Source organism: Heterocephalus glaber, unplaced genomic scaffold, assembly GCF_053883595.1.
Source record: "Heterocephalus glaber isolate CG9 unplaced genomic scaffold, H.glaber_assembly_v1.0 deba00001586, whole genome shotgun sequence".
NCBI classification, from domain to species: Eukaryota; Metazoa; Chordata; class Mammalia; order Rodentia; family Bathyergidae; genus Heterocephalus; species Heterocephalus glaber.
Window position 1 is genome coordinate 17903872 of NW_028258364.1, and position 15109 is coordinate 17918980.

The 15109-nt window shown below is 36.8% G+C and overlaps 1 pseudogene; it reads left to right on the forward strand.

The window, feature by feature from the left end:
• The first annotated feature begins 13222 nt into the window (after window positions 1-13222).
• Window positions 13223-13902, forward strand: LOC101709410 (ras-related protein Rab-5B pseudogene; annotated as a pseudogene).
• The last annotated feature ends 1207 nt before the right edge of the window (window positions 13903-15109 follow it).

Consider the following 15109-nt stretch of genomic DNA (forward strand, 5'->3'; position numbering starts at 1 on the left):
CATAATATTTCCCTGTAGCTATCACCTAAGTAAAGTGAAAAGTATTAAGGAACTCATTATAAGAAACTTACCATACACTAGGCCCTGAAAATGAACTCCAAAAACTTGCCACCTACTTTAAGATTCAAACAATTTCATAGAGAAGCACTTGGTCTTAACTTTATAGCAACACAAGAATGGGAAATTTATTTAATTCATCTTACTGCTTTTCAAGGTAGACTACTCAATCAAAAACTGTTTGGTAATCTAGAGAAGGGCACAGAGACCAGAACACTGGAGTAAACTGGCCCCTTATTACCTCTCTACCCTTATATAAATTACTGAATCTTTCTGTGCCTCAGTATTGTCATCTGCAAAATGAGGATGAGAATAGAAGCCACCTTATGCCTTTCTATAAAAGTAAATGAGTTGGTATTCATAAATATGCAGGTAGCAACTAGGAAATAGTGTTGTAGAGTATTTGCTACATATATTTATTTAAATTTGCCAATTTAATTTGTCATATTACACTGAGCATATTTCCATATATGCTGTACTCTGTGCCTTAAAGATAACTGGGATGTCACAGGAGGTAAGAATAAATTTACATAGAAGCACAGCTATACACACACAGGTGCACACACTCACTCATACTCTGTAATTTTCTTATGGTTGGAAAATTGGAGATGAAAAATCTTTTTGTAAGACCAGTAGTATATAAATCTAATTGATCACCAAAGAGGATGAAGCAAATTAGCAAATTATTTTTTGTAAACCTACACATGAGTTTCTTGATAGGTATAAACAATGCATTCCTATGTATTTTATTTCAAAGGCGCTTAAATAACAAATTATTATGTAAGTTCTGGATAATGGATAATTGCATTAGCATATGCAATTCACATTTTCTCAATTCTTTCTACATAGTTCATGTACACTATTTCATTTAATCTAGAAAAAACTTTGTATGGTAGACAGTGATACACTCATTACACATTATAAAAATATTATAAACATCTTTAGTCACTTATGAAATTATGACTATAAAAATGGAATGTGTTGGAAATCTAGTCCTTATGTGAAAGCTATAGTCATGTGTGTACTTCCCATTCCATGTTCACAAGCATAGAAAATTATAAAAGTATTAGCAAATGTATACTGAAAGTCTGTGTAATTTCAAAAATTCTCCATTTTTACAAAATTGTTGTTGTTTTCAAAATTGGTGTTTTTTATATAGCATCAACTTTGCATAATTTTCCACTGTATTTTCTGCAGTGTAAAACAGCTTGCCATCTTCAAAATACAAATCTATAAGTATGTTAACACCATCAACGATAAATTTATAAATAGGTAACTTGCTAATGTGTTTCTTTTATGCTATTTATCCTTTTGTTTATTACTCATAAGTATGGAGACTCAGATAATAAACTCTTTTAATCTAAGAGTTTCTGAGGCTCACTAGACTTAAAGCTGACCCAAAGTGATAAAATATTACAAGGAAATGCACACCAAATAAAAACTTGTCAATATGCCAACATTTAGCATTTATGGGTAATGTGAAAGGCATCAAAGTTGTACAACTTGATATGATAGAGCCTCTATGCAATCTAATAATATTGTGCTTTGTAATTGATTTGACTGTTACTCTTTTGTGCCTAAGGGATATTCTAAAATGGATCCTCCAGAGAGAGTTCCTGCAGGAAGTACTCATTTGATTCTTGAAGTATAAACTGCCAACTCACTCTCTTGCTTGTACATATACTTGGGTATAAATTGAACTCCACAGCATTCACTGTAATCCATATTCATCTATCCTGCTCTTGATTTTCTAAATTAATATTCCATTTCTAGTAGTTTATATTTTTTTCAAATACTCATGTAATGATGTGCTTTTATTTGAAAAGACGAGGCATTTATGATTTGTTTTCCCAGTTCAATGTAAGCATGTGGACAACTTTTGTATTTCTCTTGGATGAATAACAAAGCTCACTACAGTGATTGGCAAATAGTATGAAACAACAAACACTTGATGGATCAAAAATTGTCCATTTAATCCTCCTCAAATCCCATATCTATGTTTACTGTTTCTTTTCTCTTTTCTATAGTATCTAGAAGAGATGAGAGGCCATATACTTTATCTAAACATATATATATATATATATATATATATATATAGTTGTGTCTGTTACTTCTATTAATTGATAGTCACATAAAATATCTGTAAAGTAATCTAGCTGGTTTCAGAAAATGTGGAAGGTAATAGAAGATTGAAATTATTAATTTCAAAACATCAATAAAACTCTCTTTGGTGATACATAGATCAAATATGGAAAGGTGTTTATTTAAAAGGAAAAACAATTACCCTGTAGAAGGATAAACATAGCGTTTGGAAACTGATGAAAGTTTTGCTCCTTTCCTTGTCTCTGAATAGCTATGTGATTTTCAGCAGCACTTTTTAAACATTTTTGAGCATCATATTTTATGTATGAAAATAATTTGTTCCTCAAAGTTTTGTTTTAAATAATAGATGTGACCATAATGACAAAAGTACTTGCAAGTTATATCAAGGAAGGATTTTTAGAATTATTTTTATATTAAAATACAGTTATTTCTTGTTATCTGTAGGGGACTGGTTCCTGAACTCATAGGGATACAAAATCTGTAACTCCTCAAATCTTTTAAATAAAATGGCATAGTAATTACCTATAAGCTACTCGTATCCTCCCATATGTTTGAAATGAACTGTAGATCACTTATAATACATATTTGTTAAATGTAAGTATTTGTTGTATTTGTAGTTCTTTTCTGAATATCTTCAATCCAAGGTTGGTAGAAGCTGAAATTGATTGAAATTTAGAATGTAGAACCTTTCAGATACATGAACCTTTGTGTTCCTTTGACACAATTTTAAGTTTCAAATCTAAAAATATTTAATCACCATATTACATAATAATATAGAACTACATACAAATATTCTATGTACACCCACACAAAACTGAGAATAAGATGTAAACACAAACCATTTTGTATTTTTAGGATATTTTCTTTATAATAATCTATAACTCAACTAGAATGTATTAAGTAGCTTCTCGGTCCAAGGCAAATAGTTATCTAGAAAGAAAAAGAACCCTTAAAATAGGGAAATAGATATTTATTTTTCAAATAATATTACTAGTTCATCTTTTAATATTTAATAATAATTTTATTAATAATTTTTTCAGTTAACGCTTCAGATGAAACACTCACTACATTCCTCTTCTTCCTCCCACAAGTCTGAGAAAATTTTGATAAGTTCTTAAAGAAATCAGATCCTAACCTATTTTCCACTGTTTACCCATTCATTCTTGTATAAATGCATTTTATCTAACAAATATGTATGCAATAATTATTGTCTCAGGCATAGGGATAGATTATAGATATGTAGTTTTCAACTGCATATGCACTATATCTCCTTTCCTGGAGTGTATGGCCAAATGGAGAAAAAAATACATGAAAGCCATTTTGTTTTATTTATTTTGATCATGCTGAGGATGGAACCCAGAGCATTGCATATCCACCAGCTAATTGAGAAATCCATCACTGAGCCATACTCATTTTCAATTAGTGAAAAAGGGGAGAAAAGATCATGTGTTTTGTGATGAACATGAGAGAATCCAATTTAAAAGGGAAATATGAAAGTCTTCAATTAAGTGACTACTAAGTTTAGCTTCAAGGAATAAGGAGCCAGTGATAGAGAAGCAGAGGAAAGAGTCTCTGCAAATTGCTGAAGGAGAGAAGTGTCTTGGTGCCCTTGAAGAAGAACCTGGAGTGATTGGAGTAGGGAAACCAACAGAGGATGCCATGACAGGACTGCAATGAAGCAGTCAGCACTAGGGTCAAGCAAGGCTTTAGGGGCCCTTGCCAGAATTCTGGATTTTATTTGAAAACTTAGACAGTAAGTTAACTGACTCTTCATACTTTTCTAAAGATTGGAATTTTTTTAAGTTAGGAGAGAGTAAAAGAGAAAGTGGGGAAATAATAAGGCTTTGGCAGGTGCCTGTGTTACCTAGGTGACGGGTGATGGAGGCTTACACTAGTGTTCTAACAGAAACTAATAGCATCTGTGTCCAGCACACTTTACTTTAAAATATGGAAATGACAGTGGAAGAAATTGAACTGGGGGTTTGCTTAAAATCATTGAGATACTTTGGGAAAAGGAGAGAACAGAGATTTTTTATTAACTTCACCGCTACCAGCACAAATATATTCATGGAAAACATATCTCTTTTCTGCCTCATCCTAAAAGCCCTTATCTCAGAGTATTCAATTACTTCAAGGAAGTTATGCTGTACAGATTGTCAAACACTATTTTTGCACATATACTTTACACTTTCTATATGCCAGATACAGTGATGGATGTTTTCCTTACATATTTTCATCTAATTTCCATAACAAAAATACTATCTCCATTTTTTGAGCTAAGGAAAGAGAAGAATTTAAAAAACTTGTCCAAGGTAAAACTATTAGATTCAGAACCTAAATCCAGGTTTGGGTTTGCCCGTCTCCAAACTTTATGCTTTCTATGCCATTCATCTGTTCTTTTCCTCCCTCCCTCCTTTTCCTTCCTTCCTTCCCTCCTTCCTTGCCTCCCTCCCTTCTTTTTTCAATTTGTCAATTATTTCTTTCCTTCCTTTTCCCTCTTCCCTTCTTTTCTTTCTCTTTATATTTATGATGCTTTCAAAGAAGATTATTTCCATTTTAAAGTTTTATATCAGTTTATTTATATTATTGAAGTTATAAGATTTACTTCCTTTGTCCTATAAGAAATTACCTTATTTCCTTTTGCCATTCTGAAACTCTAATGCATAGAAACTCTAATGCTAGTTCATTCTGAAATAGTTCTAAATTGTTGTTTCTACCCACAACCTCCGCATCTCTGCAGAGGCAGGCCTGGCTCTTCCTTCAAATTATGTTAGAGACTTGGGTGACCAATGGCACACATTATGACTATTACTTATTGTCACATGTCCCTCTTTCTTTCCTACAAGCGTTTCATAGCCTCAAATCTAAATGGTTCCCAAATGGACTCTGCTATGCTGATTGCTTTAAGAAAATCATGTCAACAAAAATGCTTAGTATGAAAACAAATGTATAAATAAAGAACTAAGCTGTAAAGAAACCATATGCATCTATGTTAATGCAATAAGGGCTCACCTAAGGGCATGGCTACAGAATTAGCTCATTTTAATGCAAAGAAATATTCTTGACCACTCTAGATGGTGGTCTCTCAAACTCACCACTACTAATATTTTGGGTCACATGGTTCTTTGTTGTGGGAGGTGGCCTAGTACATTGTGGGATTTTTATCAGCATCCTTGGGCACTACCTTCATGATAAAAATAGAAACGTACCTCTCTTCCACTTAATAATAACATCAATATTTTCTTCAGGGATTGACAAATTTTCTGTGAGGGGAAAAATCAGCCTTATTTGAACGCATGGATTTCTACTTACAAAAAGCACTTTGCTGCCAAAAACTATAGAATTTCCAGAAGATTCTCAAATTGCTGATTGCTGGCTGGTGGTATAGAAATGCCTGAGAATGGAAATTTAGAGAGAATTGTGTTGATATTTACCTGGTGAAATTCATGAAGAATTAAAAAAAGAATAACTTTGGAATTCAAGCTGCTTCAAAGATGGCAGAGTCAGATGGCTGCTCTACTGGTAGATGGGGTAGAGGCAGTGGTGTGTGAGAGCAGGAATGACATTCCAGACAGAAAAGAAATGCCTTGGATGAAGATAATAATTGCAAAAATGCTCCTTTTTGTTTAGAGAAATGAAGATTTTATTCTACAGAGTAAAAGAGAAGTTCGATTGGCTTCAGTTGGCTCAATATAAAAGACCTCATGTAGAGATGCTTGTGCCTTATTCTAAAGGTAACAGAAGTTGGGAAAGGTTGCAAGAGTGGATTTTACGAAATACTTAGCAGAAATAAATAAACCTTTAAGTAGGTAAGACAGTTAAAGCATGTAGCAGTCTATATCGCTTTTAGAAAAGCAAAACCTGTAGGGGAGATCGACTCTGCCTCATTTTGTGAATAAAGTTTTATCAGAACATGGAACACTCATTTACTTATACTATCATGACAGAGTTGAATAATTGTAACATAAATCATATAGTCTGCAGAACATGAAATACTATCTGCCCCTTTATGAAAATGTTTGCCATCTGTTGAGGACTGAATTTTGCCACTCCCCTTCCCCTCGGAAACTTATACCCTGAAGTTACAATGTAACCATATTTGTAGATAGGGCATTTAAAGGACATAATTTAGGTTAATGAAGGCATAAGAGCAGGTCTTTTCCTCTGTCTCTTTGCCTGTGTATGTTTATTCATAGAGGAGAAAGATCATTATGTGAGAACACAGCAAAAAATGGCCTTCTACAAGACAAAAATAGGGGCTTCAGCAGAAACCAACTTTACCAGAACCTTGATTTTGGACTTCTAGACTCCAGAACCATGAGAAAATGTTATCTACTGCTTAAGCTACACAGTCTGTAGTAATTATCATGTAGCCTGAGTAGACTAATATATTAACCTTGGTCTAGAACAATGTTATTTATTCAAAAACGTCGTGAACAGGGATTTTACGGAGTTTTAGAGTTATGCAGATAAGAAAGCCATGGTCTACCTATCAAAGTTCATATCCTCACAGAGGAAGACAGTTACGCATTTGGCATAATATTCTTCATGTATGGTTTTAAAATAATTTCAAAGTATAAATTCATTTGACATTTCTCATTTACTATAAAAAATAAAAGGCAATGTTTTTTCATGTACTGAGAGAGTTTGGCTTTTTCTTGCCTTAAGAAAAATGAAAACAGAAATTTTGCACAAATATTTTGGCACCTGATTTTAACAGTTTATCAAAGGAACTTGTTAAAAAATGACTTCAGGGAAAAAGTAAAGTGGCTTAGATACGCAAGATGCTTACATCCACCAGAAAGAGATCTCCCAGGTGAGGATGGACTGGAACAATATGCCTTATCCTAGGACTTCAGCAACCTGAGCACTTTTCTCTGGCAAGAACTCAAAACACACCCAGACTCCAATAGGAGGATTGTTTCTTGTGTCTGGAGTGATGTTCCAGAGAGCAAAAGTGGATTGCTGAAGGGTGAAGAACATCTTAGGTATAACAATAGTCCTTAGTCTTCCAAAGGACCACAACAATACAGAAACAGACAGTGAATTACATAAAGAGCACAATAAAGAAGCAGAAATTGAGAAATTCAGGGTTAGGGAAATGGACCAATTCAGGGAATCTCACTGGGACTTCTACTGTGCATAACCCTAGCACAAAAGTGGCAGTGTTGTCACACCAATTGATCGTGTGAACACTAGAAAAAGCTATTTCAGGCATAAATTCAAATGACAGGTGATCAAAGTTCTCATCACATCTCAGCACTACATTAGAGTCCTTCAGAGTTTTAGCAACGATCCTGGGATGAAAGAGCTGCATGAATAATGGAGGCTGAATTCCTTATCAGAGTAAGGACTGAAGTTAGAAACTTAGGAAATGTACTATTCTGGGTTTCTTGTGCTGTTTTTTGAAGGAGATTCAGGCATGTTACTTTGGAAAAATGAAATGAAATGAAATACAAGGTTATAACATGCATGACAAAAGTTCAGAGAAGGAGGAGAGTGCTGAGAAAACAAAGAAATAATAATTCCATGTACAATGGAAAGTAGAGGGAGGGGTAAAGTATTATCAGAAAAAGATTAATAGATAAGGTTCCAGTAAAGGGATGAGACCCCAACTGAAAACATCAGAGAAAATAGAGACAAAATTAAGATTTAAGGGATATTGAGAAGGAGTAATTAACAGGTTCAAGCTACTAACCGAATCCAAAGAGTGAAAGAAAAATACTGAGATTAGCTCTTAGGAAGACTGTACCAGAAAAGAGCTTAGGTCACATGAGACAAAATCTGCTCACTGTTTCAGACATCCCCAAATTTCTTTCTTTTTTTTTCCGGTACTGGGGATCAAACTTGGTACCTTGCACTTGCAAGGTAGGCGCAGTGACACTGAGCTAAATCCCCGGCCCCCAAATTTCTTAATATTTCACTGGAATCAATTCTGGTGAAGATTGCTTATTTTAGAGCAAAGTTTCTAGATTGATGTTCCTTAGAGTAAATGCAGTTTCCACAGAGCTTTGTTTGCAATATTGTTCTGGCATACTCTTTAAAAAGTAGAAAAAATAATTTCATAGATGTTTAAGGATCATATAACTCCACATAGTAATCCAGATTCATTCATTCCTGCCTAACAACAACAAAAAAGCCCTCAGCTTCAGCTGAGGAGTGGAAGCTCCCTTCCCTTCAGATGGGCGTATGGTTTGCAGTTCACCATAATCCTCCCCCCTCTGAGGTCTTTCTGAGCTCTGCTTCATTCATTACCTAATAGCTCCACAGGACTTGAACACAGAATCAAACTGCCAAAGCTATCATACAACATAAAATATGCGACTAAATCATAAAGTAAGGCACAATACACAAAAGCTTGACTGAAGTCCTTCATTTGCCGGTCACGCCAAGTAAGCAATATGTCAAGAAAAGAGACAAGCTAGAATAGACTCATGAGAAAATAAAAAGAAGCATGAAATAAGAAAACAGGCATTCAGAAGAGAAGCAATAAATATCACTGTGGAGAGACAAGGTTAAGTATGATTTCTAGTTCTAATTGTAATTAATTAGGATTTTTAATTCTGTGCTTAGAAGTCAAATTTTTAAATAAATTATTTGATATTATCATTATGCCTTTCTGTCCCCCAACAAAGTTCACAATAACCACATGATCAAATAATTTAACTCTTCAGAAATTTTACCATTTCTGCCTTTCCATTTTTGTTCCATCCATACTTAGAAGCTATTGTCCTCTTGAGCTGATTTCCTCTAGTATTGGAGAGAAAAGTGTTAAAGAGCAAGTTCATTTTATCACTGAAATTTCACTGAGGTGACATTCTTCTCCAGTTTCTGAAAATCCTCAACCATTTTATACCCAGTGTGACCCAACAGCTGTAGCTCTTCTGCTCTCACTCCCTAATTTGTTTGGATTTGGCTTATGTTCCTAGCTCTTTGGAGTGCTGATAATTATACTTCTCTGGAAGGCTTAGGAGATATAAAAATATCTGGACCTCCTCATATTTCAGCACAAATAGACAGGGCTCCGGCTCCAATTTGGAACCATGTTGACTAAAATGGGGCGTACATGCTCAGTGACATCGATGGGCCCCTGCCAGTTTAAAGATTCTTCTCCAAAGCCCTGCACCATATGTTTGGCTACAAGTTGAGGACAAAACAGGCCAAGATGTCACACAGGATTCAAATGGACTTTTGTCAACCTATGTGGTTGGCATGGGGAGGTGAAATGTTGATGTTAGAACTTCATAATCCCAACTGTGATGTAACTGGAATGTTCTCCTCTCCTTGGAAGCCCCTTCACAGACTGACAAATATAATATATATAGGGGGGGGAATCACTGAGTGCTTTAAATGAAAAGAAAATTAAGAATAAATAAGTTAGTTTTCAAGAGATAAGAACAAGAACGAATTGTAGATAAATTGAAATGATGGTGAATGTGTTGTTGGTAAAATTGTTAAAGGCATAGCTAGGTCAGAAAAACTATTATTATTTAACACAAATAGCAAATAATGAATATATTGCTGATGCTGAGAACATGCAGGAATGTGAAACCTCACTATCTTTAGATTGGTGATTTAAATTGAAAATCTGCAAAGTTCATGCTATGATTTGGAAGTGTTTTGTTCACCCCAGGGTTCATGTGTTGCAGGCTCAGTGCTCAGTGCAGCAGTGTTAATATGAAGGGGTCTTTGAGAGGTTGGGCCAAATAGAAGGTGGTTAGGTCCCTGTGCTGCTGCCCCAGAAGGGAATCCACGCAATACTCCTGGAACTGAGTAGCTCGCACAAGAGGATTACTGTGAAAGAACCAGACTGGGTCTTCCTGTCTTTGGCTTCCTGTCTAGCCATGGGATTGCTTCCTTTGGCATGAACTGCCTCTTGCTGCATTCGCCATAGGTTTCAGCAGAAGCCAAACAAATGTGGGTTCCTACTCTTGGACTTCCAAGCATCCAGAATGGTAAGAAATAATTTCTGTTGTCATAAGCTTCCCAATTTATGGTATTTTGTTGTAGCAGTTTGAGTGGAATAAGACAACAGATAACGCATTTGGTGGGATGTGAAATTACCTTTTAAAGCACTGAAATTTCTACTGTCAATATGGAACTAAAGATAGCCCTGGGCAGCAACTTCATTATTTCTATTACATTTTTTTTCAGTTTTTGGAGAAGAAGTAATCATATTAGTGACAAACTCTCTTATTCAAAATGGTTACCTTTGTTTAAAGATGAATAAAAACCTTCAAAAAATCAACTAAGAATTTGAGTCTTGACCAAGAATTCCCAAACAGGAACTTAATTTTTACTTTTTTAAATTTGAGAATAACCAAATATTGAGAACACTACATTTCTGCTCCCCATTTTCAAACCTTTTCTGGGAATAAAACTATTACCTTATACCTCACAGACGCCAGCTACTTTGAAGATCTATTACATTTACTTTTAACAAAAGATTTTTCCCCCCAAAACTGCAAAATTAACTCACCTTGGAGTGGTTAATTGCCATTAAACAGTGAACACAGACATTTTTAGGTTTTCTTTTCCTCAAAGTCATGTCTTGATTCCCAGGAAGAAGGGAAATTGGAGTTAGATCAAGCATGAAACATGTGTTTTGAAGAGTGACTTGAGGAAGCTTAAAATAAATTTTCTTTAGCTTTAGCACTTAATAGGATGAACTCCATAGTTTTAAAATGCGGCTCCCTTAGTAAAGAGCATTTGGAGAATATATATGAAACTTTAAGAACAAACAAAGCTATAGAGAGCTCTCCAACATGGCAGGAACTGATGGAAATCCATGTGTTCTTTCTTTCTTTATTTTCTTGGAGCACTACCAAAGAGCAAAGAGTAGCACCGATCACTCCTGACTGCCACCACTTGACAAGGAAGTCCTAGTCCTAAAGGAACAGGAATTACTCAACATTCTCTAACACAGGGCTGGGGAACTGCAGAATCGAACACTAACAAGTGTATATATGAGGCCCAGCTATACTTACAGTAATGAAAGCATTTGGTCTTATAAATTATCAAGTTTGCCCAGCGTCTATCATCTGTGCATGCTAAAATCAGCTGAATTACCAACCTTATGGGACCTTTAGCTTTTAAAGCAAATACTCAACAGTTAAACTTTCTGATTCTTCTAAATTAACAGAAACAGAAAATAAGATAAGTCTATCTGAAAAGGCAAATACCTGTCCTAAGTGTGGTGATCTAATAATACTTTGAACATTAATTTTACCATCCTTTAACACTTACCATCCTTTATCTGTGGCTTGTCCAAAGAACATAGCCAGACATAAGTACCATCCTACAGAGACATCATTTTCTTTCTCACTTTGTTTTCTTCTTAAACTAAAATTACTACAGCTCTAATTAAAGAATAAAGTTCAATACTTCTATGTGAAAGCCACTAAAACAAGGTATTTCTTACCCAAGAGTTGGGAGACAGTGTGAGTGTGCGTGCATGTGTGTGTGTGTCTGTCTGTCTGCTGACCACATGTAATTTTTAAAAATCTATCAAGGCAAATGCAGGATAAGTTTAGTTTGTGGATTTGGGGGAGGAGAGGGAAAAGAGCAGAAAAATATCGAGTGTGGGAATAAAATAAACAGAGTCTAATAGCAATGGAAAATCAACTACCTCTGCCTTCACAGACAAAGGAAAGGAAAAGTCCATGAAAAAAATTGAAAACAACTATTTTCCAAGTAAAAATAAAGCACTGAGGATTAAAAGGATCAATAAAATTTGAGTAGGTGAGAAGGCAAATCTTCAAGAATTAAGAAAGAAAGCAGCCACTGCCACCTGCCTCACAAGCACAAGGTCCCAAGTACCAAAAAAAAAAAAAAAAACAAAAAAGAATGAAGGCAGCTAAAAAGAAAAATGAAACTCAAAAATAAATAAAAACTAAATCTTCATTATATTATATTTTACCTTACAATATAGCAACATTTGTGAAATAAAATTTTAGAGTAAAATTTAGATTTATTAATGTTATCCATTTATTCAAGAAGATATGTTAATAACAATCTGGTAAAAGATACAGTCTCAAATTGTGTTATCCTTTTAATCTGAAATGCACTGCTGTCTGTTCTGTTGTATATGTATGTGTGTGTTTGGATGTGTGTGTGTGTGTGTGTGTGTGTGTGCAGACAGAAAGAGAATGAGAGATGTGATTAAGAAAATAAAAAACTTATGATTCCATTTAAACTAATTATTATGGAGGGATTTATTTTAATAAGAAATATTATTGTTTCAATAAGTTTACTGATTTTTAAATTTCTCTAAAAATCCTTCCACTTCTCTTGCACTATGTAGAACATAGTTTTCACAAGAGTCATGGGAATTTAAAAAACTTTTTAATGATAAACTAAGATGACAACTCTAGGAAAAGTGAGTGACGATTTTTAATATATCTAAAAGTGATGTTATTTCTAGATACATTACAAATATAGTTTGAACACAAGAGAATAAATCAAACAATGCAATTCATCAAAATCCATAAAGAGAATTTTTAATATGTAGCAGTCTCGTTGGAGTTAATGAGTCGTCTAACTCTCCGTCTGATGACTTCCATCTGCGTCACTCTTGGCGGGTTGATAGCCAGGCATTTAGCTGGGTCTCTAAAACTTGATCCTGTCAGCTAATGACAAAAACAACGTGGTGGTGTGCAATTATTTCAATCAATCAATCAAGGATTTTGGAGAACACATTGGTTTTCTTAACATTGTGCCAGCTACAAGGGGAATGCGCAAAAGATAAATAAAGAAAGTGTAAGATATATACCCAGACTTAAAAAGTAAAAATGTCAAGCTGAAGAGGTAAAAATGCACATGAAACAATTACCTAATTAACAGCACATTCTTAAATGCTGTTTTACGTAGTTGGATCAAAAATGCTAGAGAATATTAGAGATGTGGAAAAAAATAAATGTAAGGGGGGAAGGAACTGTTAATACATAATAGGAGGGAGGCTTGGGCCTGGCGGGGGAGATGGAGCCCCAGGGCTGTTGAAGCCTGGAAGTGCCCCCCACCTCCCTTTGCCGCTTTGTGGCACCCCCTCCCTCCTCCCTTTCTCACTCATCCTCTGCCCATGACAAGCAGAAGCATGCTCAGGCCCAGTGGGCAGCCCCAGGCCAGCAAGATATGCCAGTTCAAATTGGTCTTGCTGGGAGAAACTGCAGTGGGAAAGTCTAGCTTGGCATTATGTTTTGTCAAAGGTCAGTTCCACAAATACCAGGAGAGTACCATTGGAGCGGCCTTCCTTACCCAGTCCATTTGTCTAGATGATACGACAGTCAAGTTTGAGATCTGGGACACAGCTGGGCAGGGCCGATACCACAGTTTAGCCCCCATGTGCTACAGGGGTGCCCAAGCTGCAATTGCGGTTTAGGATATTACTAATCAGGAAACCTTTGCCCGAGCAAAGACATGGGTGAAGGAACTACAGTGGCAAGCCAGTCCCAGCACTGTCATTGCCCTGGCTGAGAACAGAGCTGACCTGGCTCACAGAAGCATGGTGGACTATGAGGAGGCCCAAGCATATGCAGATGACAACAGCTTATTATTTATGGAGACTTCAGCCAAGGCAGCTATGAACGTGAATGATCTCTTCCCGGCAATAACTAAGAAGTTGCCAAAGAGTGAACCCCAGAATCTGGGGGTGCAGCAGGCCGAAGCAGAGGCTTGGATCTCCATGAGCAGTCCCAGCAGAACAAGAGCCAGTGTTGTAGCAACTGAGGGGATGGCTAGCAGCAAACAAGTATGGAGCTAGTGCAGGAGCTAAGACATAACCTCCATCCCCACCCTTCAGCACACAGCCCCTATGGTAACAGCACACTGAGCCCTGGCTCCCAAGGGCTGCCTCCTGCCAGCTCCGTCATGGCACTTTTTAATGCTTCAGCAACCAACACCAGGCAGCTGTTGCCACTGGCCTCCTACCCTCTCCTTGGGGGTTCGGCTGTCAAATTTCCCCAGGACTTACCTTCCAAAACAAACTTTCTTCACTTTGTATTATAGGTGCAAGACAGTGACCTACTTATCTTTCCTCTTCCTCCCCTGTGTCCTTCCCCATTTTTTCCGAAAACATTTTTGTCTCCGGCCCCTCCCCATTTCTGCTTTTGGTCAATCTTTGTTCATGATCCTCTTTTCCTCCACTCTCAGGATAAAGAAAGTGGTAAACCCAAAAACTGAGAAGGGAGGTTAGTAGTTCAGTAGATTACGGGCCCTGGGGAAGCATAAGGCTCAGAGCAGGAGGAAGGAAAGTTCCTCTTTGTTTTCATTTGGTTGGAGTTTCTCCTGTTTGGAAACACTGCAGTACCCATGAGGTGGCCTTGTGGAGGGTTTGCCTAGGGAGAGGTGACAGTCGGGAGGCAAGGTCTCAGGAACACTGTGAGAGTCATATTGTTAGCTGACTGAACAGAGGCAGAGGTGCAGGCTCATCTGTGGCTCTGGAACTCTGCCAAGGCCCAGTTCTCCTCACCCATCCTCCTAGGTAGCTTCTCCCCTAGAGTGGGGATTGGAGTCTGGAGTCCTCCAAGGAATCTTCACTGGTTGCCTGCACCTGTGGCTTTGCTGTGATCTAATTGGAGGAGGGGCTGGTTTCTGATACCCATCCTCTGATGACACATATGCATTCCCCTCATCCCTGGCCTGTAGGTGGCCTCAGGCCCACCCTCCGTATCTCCCTGCAGTTTGCACTTTAACTGATGGAAGTTCAATCCGAATACTTGTTTTATGGGGGCTCTGACTGATTTACCCCCCCCTCGCCTTTTTAATTAATATCTGAGGTATAAGGTTGGGGGTGGGGGGCTACAGAGAACACCTCCAGTGGCAGCTGCTCAAGCACAGTCTCCACTGCTAGCTTCCTCCTCCAAGTCTAATTCTTAACCTTTCTTCTTGCCAACCTCACTCTTACACATAGATTTGCCTTTCTGGGAAATTAACTGAGCAACTGGGGAGTGGC